The sequence below is a fragment of the Ranitomeya imitator genome, chromosome 9 (genome assembly GCF_032444005.1).
Source record: "Ranitomeya imitator isolate aRanImi1 chromosome 9, aRanImi1.pri, whole genome shotgun sequence".
Taxonomy (NCBI): domain Eukaryota; kingdom Metazoa; phylum Chordata; class Amphibia; order Anura; family Dendrobatidae; genus Ranitomeya; species Ranitomeya imitator.
This window is the reverse complement of record NC_091290.1, coordinates 10,913,293-10,928,783: the sequence shown is the minus strand read 5'-3', so window position 1 is coordinate 10,928,783 and position 15,491 is coordinate 10,913,293. Positions and strand designations below refer to the sequence as shown.

Below are 15,491 nucleotides of genomic sequence, written 5' to 3'. Positions count from 1 at the left end.
AAAATTTACATTTGGTATCTTTATGCTTGAAGCATGGTATGTGGGAAAAGGTTGAAAAGTTCCAGGGAGCTGAATACTTTCACAAGGCAGTCTGTCTATCTATCTATCTATCTATCTATCTATCTATCTATCTATCTAATCTTATGGGCCAATAAAGCCAACAGTTTTTGCATGGAATTTGCTATTGACTGCTGTTCATTTTCTAGCTTTTTTATGTATCATAAGATGGTTGCAATCTGTGGGTTACCAACTATAACTGCATTTTTGTCATCCATGAATCCAACCCTCCTTCCATGAATCCATCCATTCTTCCATGAATCCATCCCTCCCTCCCTTCCACAGATCCATCCATCCTTTCACAAATCCATAAATTCTTTCACGAATGAATCCATCCTTCCACAAATCCATCCCTCCTTCCATGGATCCATCCATCCTTCCACAAAGCCAGCCATTCATCCTTCAAGCCAGCCATCCATCCATTCATACTTCAATGAGTCCATCCATCCTTCAATTTATCCATGCAGAATAGGTAGAAATACAGATGTTGGTGACAATACAATTAGTAGTGTGTGTGCAAATTAGGGGACATGTATGTAATTAATAAAAGATTATTTTGGGGGGAAAAACTGGCATGGGCTCCAGCACAATTTTTTAAACCAGAGAGGGAAAGCCAGCGACTGGGGCCGATGTTTCTAGCCTGGAAATGGGTTAATACCCATGGATCTTCCCAGGCTATGAATATCAGCCCGCAGTTGTATATTTAATCCTTTACTGGCTATTAAAAATGGGGGACCCCCCCAAAACAATGACGTGGGGTCCCACTATAATTAAAAACCAGAAAAGGCAATACAGACACAGCTGTGGGCTGATATGCATAGCCTAGGAAGGGACCATGGATATTGCACCCCATGGCTACAAACATCAGCACTCAGCCGCCCCAGAAACGGCGCATCTGTAAGATGCCCCAATTCCAGCACATAGCCTCTCTCTTCCCACTGCCCTGTAGTGGTGGCAAGTGGGGTAATGGGACGTTAATGTCACATTTGCATTGTAAGGTGACCTCAAGCCTGTTTAGTAATGGAGAGGTGTCAATAAGACATCTATCCATTACTAATCCTATAGTTGGTAATGGGTGAAAAAAAGACAAGACAGAAAAAAGTCTTTTAATGAAATTAATCACTAAACACAGTTTGCCATCTTTATTAACCCCTTAGTGACGGAGCCATTTTTTTTTTTTTTTTAAATCGGACCAGTGTCACTTTATGTGTTAATAACTCTGGAACGCTTCAATAAATCCCAGTGATTTTGAGATTGTTTTTTCATGACACATTATACTTTATGATAATGGTAAATTTAGGTCAATATGTTTTATGCTTATTTATAAAAAAAATATCAGAAATTTTAGAAAGATGTAAAAAAAAATTGCAAACTTTGAATGATTATCTCTTTAATCCAGATAGTCATACCACAGCAAAACATTAATAAATAACATTTCTCTCATGTATGCTTTATATCAGCACCATTTCTAAAATGCTCTTTCATTTTGCTAGCCATTTAGGAGGTTTAAAAATGTAGCAGTAGTTTTTCATTTTTTTCAATGAAATTTACAAAATTTATTGTTTTAGGGACCTATCCATGTTTGAAGTGTCTTTAGGGGTCCTATATATTGGGAAACCCCCAAACGTGATACCAGTTAAACAGCACCCCCTGACATACTGAAAACTGCAGTCTGTCCGTCGATGGGCCCCAATGCAGTAATCCATATCTGGAGGATATGCAGTTTGCAACCAGGCCGGTGCTAAGATGCTACCGCCCCAGCTGCTGGGGAATGAGGAGACGCTGCCGCACAGTATCAGTGACTTCCGGTGACGTCACTGATGCTGCCCTCCCTGCCGGCCTGACCCGCGCTGAACGGTGTAGCGTGGGAAAATGTCTGTTCACTTTCCCATGCTGCTCTGCCGGAGATCGGCACAAATAAGGGAGACCAATTTGTTTGTCGGGTTGATAACAGATTTTTATTTTTTATGCTTTGCTATTTTTACACACCAAAAATATTATTTTACAAAAATGAATTTGTTTTTGCATCATAGTATTCTGAGAACTGTATCTTTTTTTTATTATTTTGCCGAATTATGAATTATTTTTTTGCGGGACGGTTTGGCGTTTTCATTTATACTATTTTTTTTTTTTTTTACATATGACTTTTTCATCAGTTTTCATTCACTTTTCTGTGAGTCACTGATTAAGAAGCTACATTCTTGGCAAGTGTTTTATTTTTTTTTTTTACGATGTTCAACAAATGGAATAAATAACATGCCAGTTTTATAGAGTGGGTTGTTCCGGATGTGGCAAAGCCAATTATGTGCACATTTCTTGTTTAGTTTTTATTACAAATGCTGCGTTTTCAGTGGCAAAATGGCTTTCCGTGATTTGTGTGCGCTTTTTTTACATGTTTTATTTTACTTTTTTTGTTGTTTCTTTTTCACTTTTGTACTTGGTCTCACTGTGGGACATGTATAATTGTTACTCTGATTGCTGCTCTCATACACTGCAGTACTTGTGTCCTGCAGTGCCTGAGTCTGTCAATGTCGCACTGACACAGCCTGTGAGTTCCAGCTTATAACATGAATATGCCTAACCCTAGGGGGTTTTCAGACTTATTTCCTTCTGTGGAAAAAAAAAACTTGCATTTTACAGTAGCAGAGAATGAGATTTCTAAACTCTCAATCACACGTTGCATTTTTTTCTTCCGTTTTTTATTTGAAGTTTGTCAATTCTTTCAGTTTTGCAGCGTTTTTCACCCATTCAACTGAATGAAAGAAAAAACAAAATGCTGCAAAAACGCGAGTATTGTACGTAGCGGTTTACCTTCTACCACTCTGGTTTTAGGGGTAGAATAAAATGCTGAAAAAATGCATCATGTGAACATCCCCTTATCCTGGTTGTGTTCAAGCTGGAAATGAAATAGAACGTCCATAATAACAGGGAGACATAATTCATTCTATGGTTTTCCACTTTCAGAATTACTAGGCAGCATCTATTTGTACAGAGCCATCCATGAAGATTATATCACAAGATTCAATGATGACATCACTGATTGTCAGCTATTATGACATCACTGATTGTCAGCTATTATGACATCACTGATTGTCAGCTATTATGACATCACGGAACACAGGCTCTATTTATAGAACTTGCACAGTGTCACGGGTGTCATTTTTTGACTCTATAGCTGGTGAACTGTGAGCACTTGCACTTACTTGCTATTGTTTGACTCTATAGCTGGTGAACTGTGAGCACTTGCACTTACTTGCTATTGTTTGACTCTATAGCTGGTGAACTGTGTGAACTTGCACTTACTTGCTATTGTTTGACTCTATAGCTGGTGAACTGTGCGCACTTGCACTTACTCGCTATGGCTGACTATCTTCTAGATAAACTTCAGGTAGACGCACTATGGGGGATTGTTCTCAACAATTTCCCTGACTTTGAGCTTCTACCACCCGATGGTGTCCTCAGCTTCACTCACCGGCTGGTGATGGGGCTAGTAAGGGACTGCCTGAACAAATACTACCGAGATCAACTCACCTCAGAATATCTGAGCGATTTAATTCAGAACATCAGGACATTACTACAGCAGGTAAGTGGCGGACGCTCCGCACAAATCTTCTCCATAATAATAGATAATAATGGCGGGATAGAAGTTTCTTCTTTTCCTCCAATATAAAACACCACTAATCCCCAGATATGGCGTCATTGTATCTGCAGACAGAGGAGCAAATGTCACATAAAATGGCCGCCTTCATTGTGACCTCCCTCACCTCAGGATTTTCATTTTTCTTTCTTTTCTTTTTTATAGGCTGAAACAAGATTTCAAAATGGCGATTTTTCTTCTATTAAGGAAATCGTCCAAAAAGTCCTGTCTGTACTGGAAGGTCCGGCCCGCTCATCGGAACGCCTGGTAAGGAGCCGTCTTCTTCTCTGTCACACGTCCTTGTTTTCTGATCTTCTCCAGATCAACAGTCAGATATAGTACAGGGGACAAATATATATACCAGACCATAATGGGGCCATCCTGATATATATGTGCCCCCGTACTGCTGCTGCTTTGTAATGTATAAAAGAAAATAAACCATTATACTCATTAGGGGCTTAGATAGAAATCATGGGGATGCATATAAGAAGTATAATGCACCCCCATAGTCCTCCTTATAATATAATGCACCCCCATAGCCCTCTATATAATATACTGCACAGTTCACAGTCATCCATTTAAAATAATACACTCCCCATAGTCCTTCATATAGTATAATACACTCCCCATAGTATAATACACTCCTCATTGCCCTTCATATAGTATTGTACACTCCTCATAGTCCTTCATATAGTATTATACACTCCTCATAGCACTTCATATAGTATTATACACTCCTCATAATCCTTCATATATTAAAATACACTCCTCATAGTGCTCCATATAGTATAATACAGTGCTCAGTCCTCCATATAGTATAATACACTCCTCATAGTCCTTCATATAGTATTATACACTCCTCATAGCACTTCATATAATATTATACACTCATCATAATCCTTCATATATTAAAATACACTCCTCATAGTCCTCCATATATTACAATACACTCCTCATAGTGCTCCATATAGCATAATACACTCCTCAGTCCTCCATATAGTATAATATACTCCTCATAGTGCTCCATATAGTATAATGCACACCATCATCATCCATGTCATACAAATCACTTCCTATAGTATAATGCACCCCATAGTTCTCTATAATATAATGTATTCTTCATAGTACTCAATACAGTATAATGCAGCCACCCCACAGAGTATAATGTAACACCCCCATAGAATATAATGCAGCCCCCTCATATAGTATAATGCAGCCCACTCAGATTATGATGCAATCCCCCCGCATAGAATATAAATAAAATACAGCCCCCCCATAGAATATAATGTAGCCCCGAATAGAATGTAATACAGCCTACTTCCCCATAGAATATACCTTAGCCCATCATAGAGTATGATGCAATCCTCCCTCATAAAATCTAATACAGCCCCCCATAAAATATAATGTAGCCCCCTATAGAATATAATAGAGCCCACGTCCCCATAGTATTTAATGTAGCCCCCATAGAATATAATACAGACCACCTCCCCATAGTATATAACATAGCCCCCCATAGTATATAACAGCCTCCCCCATAGAATATAATGCACCCCATAGTATATAACACAGCTTCCCCCATAGAATTTAATGCATAATGTACCCCCATATTATATAACACAGCCACAGAGGATATAAAACAGCCTCCCCCATAGAATATAATAAACCCCCCATAGTATATAAAACAGCCTCTCCCATACAGTATAATACAGCCCCCCGCAGTATATAGCAGACCCCGCGTAGTATATAGCAGACCCCGCGTAGTATATAGCCGACCCCGCGTAGTATATAGCCGACCCCGCGTAGTATATGGCCGACCCCGCGTAGTATATAGCCGACCCCGCGTAGTATATAGCCGACCCCGCGTAGTATATAGCCCATCCCGCGTAGTATATAGCCCATCCCGCGTAGTATATAGCCAATCCCGCGTAGTATATAGCCTATCCCGCGTAGTATATAGCCCATCCTGGGTAGTATATAGCCCATCCCGCGTAGTATATAGCCCGCCCCACATAGTATATAGCACAGCCCGCGTAGTATATAGCACAGCCCACACAGTATATAGCCCAGCCAGCGGCGTAGTATATAGCCCACCTCGCATAGTATATAGCCCACTCCGCGTAGTATATAGCCCCCCGTGTAGTATATATCCCACCCCGCGTAGTATATAGCTCACCCCGTGTAGTATATAGCCCACCCCGCGTAGTATATAGCCCACCCCGCGTAGCATATAGAACAGCCCGAGTAGTATATAGCCCAGCCCACACAGTATATAGCCCAGCCAGCGGCGTAGTATATAGCCCACCCCGCGTAGTATATAGCCCACCACGTGTAGTATATAGCACACCCCGCATAGTATATAGCCCAGCCCGCGTAGTATATAGCCCACCCCACACAGTATATAGCACAGCCCGCGTAGCATATAGCACAGCCCGAGTAGTATATAGCAGAGCCCGAACAGCATAAAGCACAGCCCGCGTAGTATAAAGCACAGCCCACGTAGTATATAGCACAGCCCGCACAGTATATAGCCCAGCCCGCACAGTATATAGCACAGCCCGCGTAGTATATAGCACAGCCCGCGTAGTATATAGCACAGCCCGCGTAGTATATAGCACAGCCCGCGTAGTATATAGCACAGCCCGCGTAGTATATAGCACAGCCCGCGTAGTATATAGCACAGCCCGCGTAGTATATAGCACAGCCCGCGTAGTATATAGCACAGCCCGCGTAGTATATAGCACAGCCCGCGTAGCATATAGCACAGCCCGCGTAGTATATAGCATAGCCCGGGTAGTATATAGCGCAGCACGTGTAGTATATAGCACAGCTAGCGTAGTATATAGCACAGCCCGCGTAGTATATAGCGCAGCACGTGTAGTATATAGCACAGCCCGGGTAGTATATAGCACAGCTAGCGTAGTATATAGCACAGCCCGCATGTCCCCCATCCCCCCCCAGAATGGTCCCTAACACCGGCCCTGTTGCTTTCTACTGTATCTGCATCATAGACGCCGGCATAGTTGAATGCGGCGGTGGGAGTCGGGTGCCCCTGACCTGCCGGGCCCCTGACCTGCCGGGCCCGGTAGCAGCAGCGACCGTGGTAGTTACGCCCCTGCAGGATATAAGGAGCGCAGGTAACACGGCTCTGGGGTCTCGGTGCAGAGAAGTTTACACTGAACATTTGATTTTTCAATCTTAATTTCTCTTAATCCACCTAAATGAGAGAACACATGGCGCATTATCTGTATAGTTGTAAATGCAGGTTTCGTGCTCCCCGATTCATGGATTTGGTGATTTAGTGAAATCTTCCACATATTAAATCTATATATTCTAACTATTAGGAAACAGCAGAAGGCGACACCGAAGATGGGCAAAACCTACACCCGGAAATGATCCCTGACCCGAATACGAGTCAGCGGGATCTGAGCAGCGATCTGACCACAGGTAAGCCAATCACCCGACCTTCTAGAAGGGATCTCCAGATATTCTACAGGGGACAATGGCGGATTTACAGGGACCTGCCCGCACATGGTACATGGGAAGTGCTGCTCGGACTGCACGGCCCATTACCCTCTAATGACAGGAGAATCTAACGTAGAAGCCAAACACCAACCTGGATGGAAGTGCACTGGGGGCGGGGCAGAAGCCGTCGGAGTGCAGTGACCCCGCCCTCCTGCACTTCCAGGCTAATCTGCATATTGAGCTCTCTCTTCCCATCACTCACATGTACAGTGAGGGCGATGTGCTCCTCATATTTACACCCCCCATATAATTAGTGATATCCCCATTTACAGACGGCCGTTATTTCTCCTGTAGATTGCTCTATTGTGTATGTAGGATTGATGTCGTCTAATACACTTTATTTCTTCATCGTTTTATCACTGTTTTAGATCCAACTGTGCTGGCGATTCCTGACAGTGGAATCCATGAGATCCCGGAGATCCAAGAACCTGCCGCTGTGAGTATCCTAGAGGGGATGTCTGTATATCACCAGATCATGGGGTGTGAATGACGCACCCAGTATTAGCCCCATATAACCAGGGGACATCTCTATTCTAAATGTAGATGATCCCAGCGTGTTAGATAATAGCACTTATACTACACGGAATCTGGCACCAGGTTACTGCTACCCATCTGACAGCAGCATGATGTAGGGGCAGGGACCCCGATTCCAGCGATGTCACCTACTTTACTGGGTGGAATAGTTGTGATAAAATCACACTTTTCTGCAGAAGATCTAGCAGAGCTCTGAATGCTGAGCCCTGTATAAGCCTGCCCACACCATTGACTGGCAGCTTTCTGTGTACAGTACACTGTGAATAAGCAGAAATCCGCTAATCTGTGGTGGGGGCAGGGTCACACAGAGCAATAGGACGACGCGGCACAAGATTAGACCTATAGTGATAATCTCTTGCTGATTAAACACTAATTGTAATAAAACGACACACATCCTGGTAAGTAACACATCGCTAGAATCAGGATTTCAGCCCTTACATCATGCTGCTCTTAGATTACATATAAAAAAAACCTGCTGACAGAATTCCCTTTAAGTTTTCATAAGTGATCTACCATATTATTCAGCACTGTGCAATGATTCCGGTGTATGGACTCTCCCCTTAATGACCTATGAAGTGCTATGTCCATGACCTCCCCCATCTTATCCGGCATATGACAGCTGATCCAGTTATAACAGCCGCGGGTGGAATCGCGATCCACTGGCAGCTTTTAATACGTTAAATGCAGCTTTCAAACGCCGAAAGTGGCATGTAACATGGCTGCGCAGGAAGTGCGTCTTAGCTCTCGGCAGGAGACCCCTGGGATTGTCATTGTCACACTGCTGTGAGCGCCCCCCGGTGGTCGGTGCACATAGCAGATGAGCATGTTTGCTGCACATAGCAGAGCTGAACCCCCGCTATGTGCAACACCAGTGATCGGAGGATCGCAGCTTCTAGTCTCCCATGGAAACTATTGAAGCAAGTAAAAAGTAGAAAATATATTTTTAGTATATATATATATATATATATATAATAAAAATATAAGTCCAAATTATCCCCCTTTTGCCCCATTCAAAATAAAACAAACAAAAAAAATAGACATATTTGATATTGCTGCTTTCGGAAACGCCTGATATATCTAAATGTAAGAAGAATTAATATGATCAGTAAATGGCGTAACAAGCACAAAATCATAACGCCAGAATTACACTTTTGGTTGCTGCAACATTGCAATAAAATGCAATAACGGGCGATCAAAACATCGTATCTACCCCAAAATGGTATCAAACGTCAGATCAGCACGCAAAAAATAATCCCTCACCCAGATAAGGACAAATGGAGACGCTACGAGTCTCAGAAAATGGCGCCATTTTTTTCTTTTATTTTGAAAAGCTTTGGATTTTTTTCACCACTTAAATAAAAAAGAACCGAGACATGTTTGGTGTCTGTGAACTTGTAATGACTTGGAGAATCATCATCGCCGGTCAGTTTTAGCATTTAGCGAAAGTGGTAAAAAAAAAAAAAGAAAAACAATTGAGGAATTGCACTTTGTTGCAATTTCGCCACACTTAGAATTTTTATCTGGCTTTTCAGTGAAGGATATAGTAAAAGCAATGGTGTAATTCCAACATAAAACTCGTCCCACAAATAAACAAGCCCTCACTAGGCCATAATGACCGAAAACTAAAGTTATGGCTCTGGGAAGAAGGGGAGGAAAAAACGGAAATAGCCCCTGTTCCTTCAGGGGTTAAATGACCTCGGTGTCTGCGGAGCGCTCTGCTTGTGCAGTCAATCACTGTGAATCCGCTGGGACATAATATTGGAGGAAGACGTTTTGTATCTGGAGCTTTTTTCTTGCAGTTTTCTTATCTGAATATCATTTCTTATTTTTTATAGGGAGCGATTGAATCGTTGATCCCAGCGAGAATGCCGCATATAAGCGACTTTAAAACATCGAAACTGATCGGTGCTGGAGGTTTTGGGTGAGATTTCTGTTGGTATAATCCACATTGCTCAGGGTTCCCTATGACAACACTTCTGGCTCTGTGCTCTGCCGCTCAGCGTTATCATCGGGAAATGATCGGAGTCCACATCACCGTCCACATCCAATTCTCACTATTTCTATACAGTGCAGCGTACGGACCTAGAACAGGTCGCACTGTAAGGACCTGTGCACACATCGCAGACTTCTCACAGTTTTTGTGTTTTTTTCTGCTCAGATTTGTTACAAAACCTGAGGGATCTCATGATGCCAGAAAAGTGACTGAGATCCCTGAAGTCTCGTGCACACGGTGATTATCTTTCCATTTAACTCTGCAGCAGGTCAATTCTTTCAGCGTTTTTTCTGCAGATTCCACACATACAGTAATATTTGACGCATCGTTTTTCCTGCTTAGAAATGCAGATGTGGTGGAAACATTTCTGCTGCAAATACTTAATGTGGGCACAAACCCTTAAGGAACGAGATTGATATAACATATTACAGTCACTTGTCCTAGACCCCATCGGTTCTTATGCTGCCGCCTCCACCAGAGCTTCCTCCTCAGCAGACTTTGGTTCTTGGGTCCATTATGGAGCTGATAAGAGTAATCGGCTGCACACGGTCACGGGAGGATTGACACGATATTAACGTCAATGACATCTGCACCCTCCACCATGACCACGTGAGTCCAATCACTGCCTCAGCACCAGAAGGGGGCGCCAGAGCAACCAAAGCCTGGCCCGGAGGATGGAGACCTGCAGGGATGGACAGGTGGGAGCCTCGGACAGGTGGGTAGAATGGGCTCCATTATTATTTAACTACTTCCATCCCCTCCATTTATTATGCCTTAGGCCGGGGTCATACTTGCGAGTGCAGTGCTATATTATTAATTTCTAGAATTGTATCTCCAGTGACTGACGGACTCCAAGAAATTAGTACAGAAGATCATATAATGACTTCTCTAGATGGGCTGTTAATAAGGATTGATTATTTACCATGGATTGTGCTTTTCTCCAGCTCCGTCTACCTAGCGCGCCATAAAGACTTACATCAGACCTTTGCAATGAAGAAAATGACCAAGCAGGTCCTGGATATTATAGGCGAGGTGGATGGCGCTTATCTGGAAAGGGACATCTTAACATTCTGTGATTGTCCCTTTGTGGCCTCCATGCTCTGCTCCTTTCCATCTACATCTCACCTCTGTATGGTCATGGAGTATGCGGAAGGTAGGACACGTGTATTCTATTATAGTCCGTCCACGTCTGCTGACATCTTATCATATCATTAGGACTTGGGTCCATCACCACAGAGCATTTACTATAGGTTATATATGACCTCCATGCCCGGAAATTAATTGTTCTGTGAGCAGGGGTACTATGGGGCCCATGAGTTCTAGGGGCCCAGCATCACTTGGCATTGGGCCACATCACTCCTCCTGTCATCACAATTTCAGCATGGCCGCATCCTCAGAATGTGAACACAGCTGAACAGAATGGGGCATCAGGAGGCCGAAAGCCCCCGGTCCAGCATTCAGCCCGTGGTCGTGAGACTGTGGTCTGAGACTCCGTACACAGCAGGGGCCAAGTAGTCACAGCACTCACACCGGACTGACCAGAGCAGCACGCCGTGGCCATGGGGCCGGGGAATAGTGCTTTATCTATTGTCAGCATCTGTAGGGGCATCATACTATGAAATGGCCATAAAATGTATATTGCTGGTGAGAATACTAAAGGGCTTGGATGGATGGATAGATAGATAGATAGATAGATAGATAGATAGATAGATAGATAGATAGATAGATGCATGGATGGATGGATGAATAGATGCATGGATGGATGGATAGATGGATAAATAGATGCATGGATGGATAGATAGTTAGTATCTTCAGCTGTGGACAAGATGTGATATCACTTTGTTCTTAGTTACATGGACCACATTTCACCACTACTTTAGTCTAATATTATGTGCACTATTAATTATATCTGTATATATTCTCTCCTGCCAAATATCTCGGCTCACTTCCCATTGTACATCATGGTGATCTGCTTTATTAACCCCTCACCCGTCATATTTCTTTTTTTCTACAGGTGGAGACTGTCAGATGCTATTAGACACCCGGGGTCCTTTATCTGTCCCCTTGGCCCGCTTGTACTTTGCAGAAGCGGTTCTGGCTGTAGAATACTTGCACAGCTATGGTGTGGTCCACAGAGACCTGAAGCCAGGGAAGTAAGTGCCCCCTCTAGTTTGATATAGGAAGTTATCATTTATTTCCATATAGTCTGCAAGGCTAAAACCATCTTTTCTTCCACAGCCTCCTGATAACATCTACTGGACACATTAAAGTTACTGATTTTGGTGCTTCAAAACTTGGTGTCATGATACCAAAAAACAACATCTACAATCAATCAGCAGAGGAGATCAGCAGAGAGTTCCGGGACCATGAGGTCGGCATCACTTACAGAAACGCAGCTTGTTCTTTACTAATCTCATCACACTCTTTCTTCTCTGCATTCTTCTTTTCTAGAGATCTTTTCCGCTGATATTTTATCTTCTGTCATTGTGTTTTTATGGTGAGAACTTGTCATCATAATGGAATGATAAATCTCATCTCTTTCTTCTGTTGGTTTCCAGGTCTGCGGTACCCTACATTTTATGGCCCCAGAGGTCATCCTGAAGAAAGGCTATGGAAGACCTGTTGACTGGTGGGCAATGGGGATCATACTACATCAATTCCTTGTGGGATCTGTACCATTTGATGGGAAAACCCTGACCGAGATTGAAGAAAATATTGTCGGTGGTAAGTGGAATAATCCAATCATTGCTTTGGGTGGTTACATTTGTTCACCTACCGTATTTTCCGGCGTATAAGACGACTGGGCGTATAAGACGACCCCCAACTTTTCCAGTTAAAATATAAAATCTTCTCAAAAGTCGGAGGTTGTCTTATATGCCGGGTGTCGTCTTATAGGGTGGGTGCCGAGCAATTTGCGGTCGACGTATATAGTGGGGGGGAGTGGTCCCGATGACGAGGTGAGGGAGCGCCTCACCAGGAAGGTGTAAGTGAAGCAAACTGTCAGCGTCTGGGATGCCAGGGTTATGCAAATAAGAGAGAGAGAGCGGTGCTGTGCCTAGAAAAACACTCCTTTCACTCATCTGGCTCACCCTTGAATCCTATTACCTCCTTCTCTGCCTCTGCTTCACTTACACCTTCCCGGTGAGGTGCCCCCTCTCCTTGTCATTGGGGTCGCTCCCCCCACAATATGCGGTAACCGCAGATTACTCCGCACCTGCCCTATAAGACGACACCTGGCGTATAAGACGATACCCGACTTTTGAGAAGATTTTCAGGGGTTAAAAAGTAGTCTTATACGCCAGAAAACACAGTATTTCTTTAGCTTTATATTACAGTCCAATAAAGATGTTTCATTTTCTGTAATTTTCTATATAACAGGACACCTACGTTGGGATTGTGAACCCATTCCTCCCTTTGATGCTCAGTGCCTCATCACTGACCTGCTGATAAAAAATCCTGAACAAAGACTTGGGACAGGTAACAATCTGCTTATTACACATAGGACATATCGCTCATGTCTATGAGAATCAGCACTTCTCTATCAGCTCATCCATTTCTAATTCTTCATAATATGACTTTTAGTACATTTCTTTCATGTTTGCTCAGAAACGTCATAAGTTCAAATTAAGTTAAACAGTTCAGATATGGAAGAGTCTCTGACAATATCCGCAACACTTTTGTTTTGTATTTTCCAGCAGGAACATTTGAGATCAAGAGTCATCCATTCCTGACTGGCTTAGACTTTGACAACCTTGTAAGTCAGAAGCCGGATTATGTTCCTCAGGTTGCATCAAACGTGGACACAAGCTTCTCTATCAGTAAGCAGAAGACGTCATCTAGATTAAGCAGCTGCTTGTCTCGTCTACCATAGTTTGAGACAATCGGTTCCCATTAATATTACGGATAAATGGTGGCTGTTATATTGACAACCTCTAATAATACGTCATTACCTATGTCTTGTAGATCACTATAATATAAACAAACATCTGGAATCAGAGGATGAGGAGGACAATGAGAGCTTTAAGTACAAAAATTTTACGTCTTCTTCTGAATGGCTTTCTAAAGTAAGTATGAGAACAACAAATACAACAATAGTAAAAAAAATACATCTAAAAGTAAGAAAAATAGTATTTCATATCTTCTTGTTGTCCACATTTAGCTTTGTACCACCGCTACCAGGATCAATAATGAGGATCCCAAGTCACCTGCAGAATTTACACAAACATCCTGCACAAACATCTTAGAAATGTGAGTAGACTACACGGTCATTATTTGCAGCTCCAGGCTGATATATGTGTACAACTCCAAATATAGGACATAAATAGCATAATATCAATTACAGCATCCATCGCCCCATGATTAGCAGTCATTAGGCTTCAGAAACTGCTGAAGGTAACATCCTATAACTGCAGCCAGTCATGCACGTTTAGTGCTGCCCACACTGTAGGAGATGTAGTAATACATGCCAGCCATTCTTTGTAGTAGTTTTTCGTACTGCTCTATAAAAGGTAGATTTAAGCAGGAAACCTTCGCCACTAAAACTCTCATATGTCCTAATAGGCCTTATAGTTGGTGTTAAACTACTGAGGTAACCCCAATTATACTGCATTTACTTGTGATTTACATGTTTTTCTTCTTCCAAACAGGCAGAAAGAATCTGTTCCTGCATCTATTAGAGATGATGATATTACCAGTTTGCCATGCTCGCCCCCATTGTCAGGTATGTACATGTCTATAGCACTACAAAGGAGAATGTTGACTTCATCTCAAATATTTCCACATGATTTTTCTGTCATTGGTCTCCTATGCTGTCCATGTTTCATGGATCCCAATTATGTTGCCCATACGACTATACATTTCGCTAATTTTGTACAGTTTTCCCAGAATACCAGATCATTCATCTGGAGCAGATGTTATCTGTCAGTGATGGGATTGTCGCATATATGATGGCTGACAATGATCGCTGACTTCTGTATGATAACATTCCTCTGCTGTCCGTGCACAATAGTATCGTGTAATAAGGCGTCTCTTTACTTACGCAATTCACAATAAGTAGTGATCTTCTAACCCCAGATCTCCCAGGAGGACGAGAAGCACTCTTAACAATTATCTCAAAAACTAGAACCAATTCAGCAAAAGTAATGGTGATCCCTGGACCTTCAAGAAAGAAACACATGGCATTACCCTATTTGTTATTTTTCCCCTCCTGAAGGGGTTAAATGGTGGGAAAATATCTTTTTCTCTGTTTTTGCCATTGTACGTTCTCACAAGTGCTCTGCAGGTAGTTGGCTAGCAAACCTGGCCAGTCAGGGGACCGTAGCAGGGGACGGACAGGTTTCCTTCCATGTGAACAGTCTGTGATCGGTGTATGTATTCGTAAATAAAGAGGGAGAGGGGGATAAAAGAGGGGAGCGCCGGAGATCCGTGCCCGACCTTCAGCATTTTCCTAGCAGAAGTGCTCCCCCACCCTTCTTTTTGTCACGGCCTTAGGTTAGTCATTCAGGGATCTGAATGAACAGAAAGTTGGGATTAATGGGATTGAGCCTATTGGCCAAGCTAAAACCCGAAATCCATAAGAAAAACCTTGACACCTGAAATTTTATTTATGTAGCAGATCCTAAAAGAGTATTCTGTTACTAAGAGTTTGTTTTTACTTTCTGATCAGAAAATGAAGCTCACGAGGAAATAGAGCAACAAAACTCTGACAATGAAGAAATGGGGGAAAGGAGAGAAGGTAAGTGCGAGAAT

The 15,491-nt window shown here is 42.7% G+C and overlaps 1 long non-coding RNA gene across 1 annotated transcript; it reads left to right on the top strand.

Annotated features, from left to right (window-relative positions):
- Positions 1-3,863: 3,863 nt before the first annotated feature.
- On the top strand, positions 3,864-9,656 carry LOC138648932 (uncharacterized). The gene is made up of 4 exons (XR_011315219.1): positions 3,864-3,961; positions 7,036-7,138; positions 7,585-7,652; positions 9,586-9,656. It is a non-coding gene; the product is annotated as an uncharacterized lncRNA (long non-coding RNA).
- Positions 9,657-15,491: the final 5,835 nt, after the last annotated feature.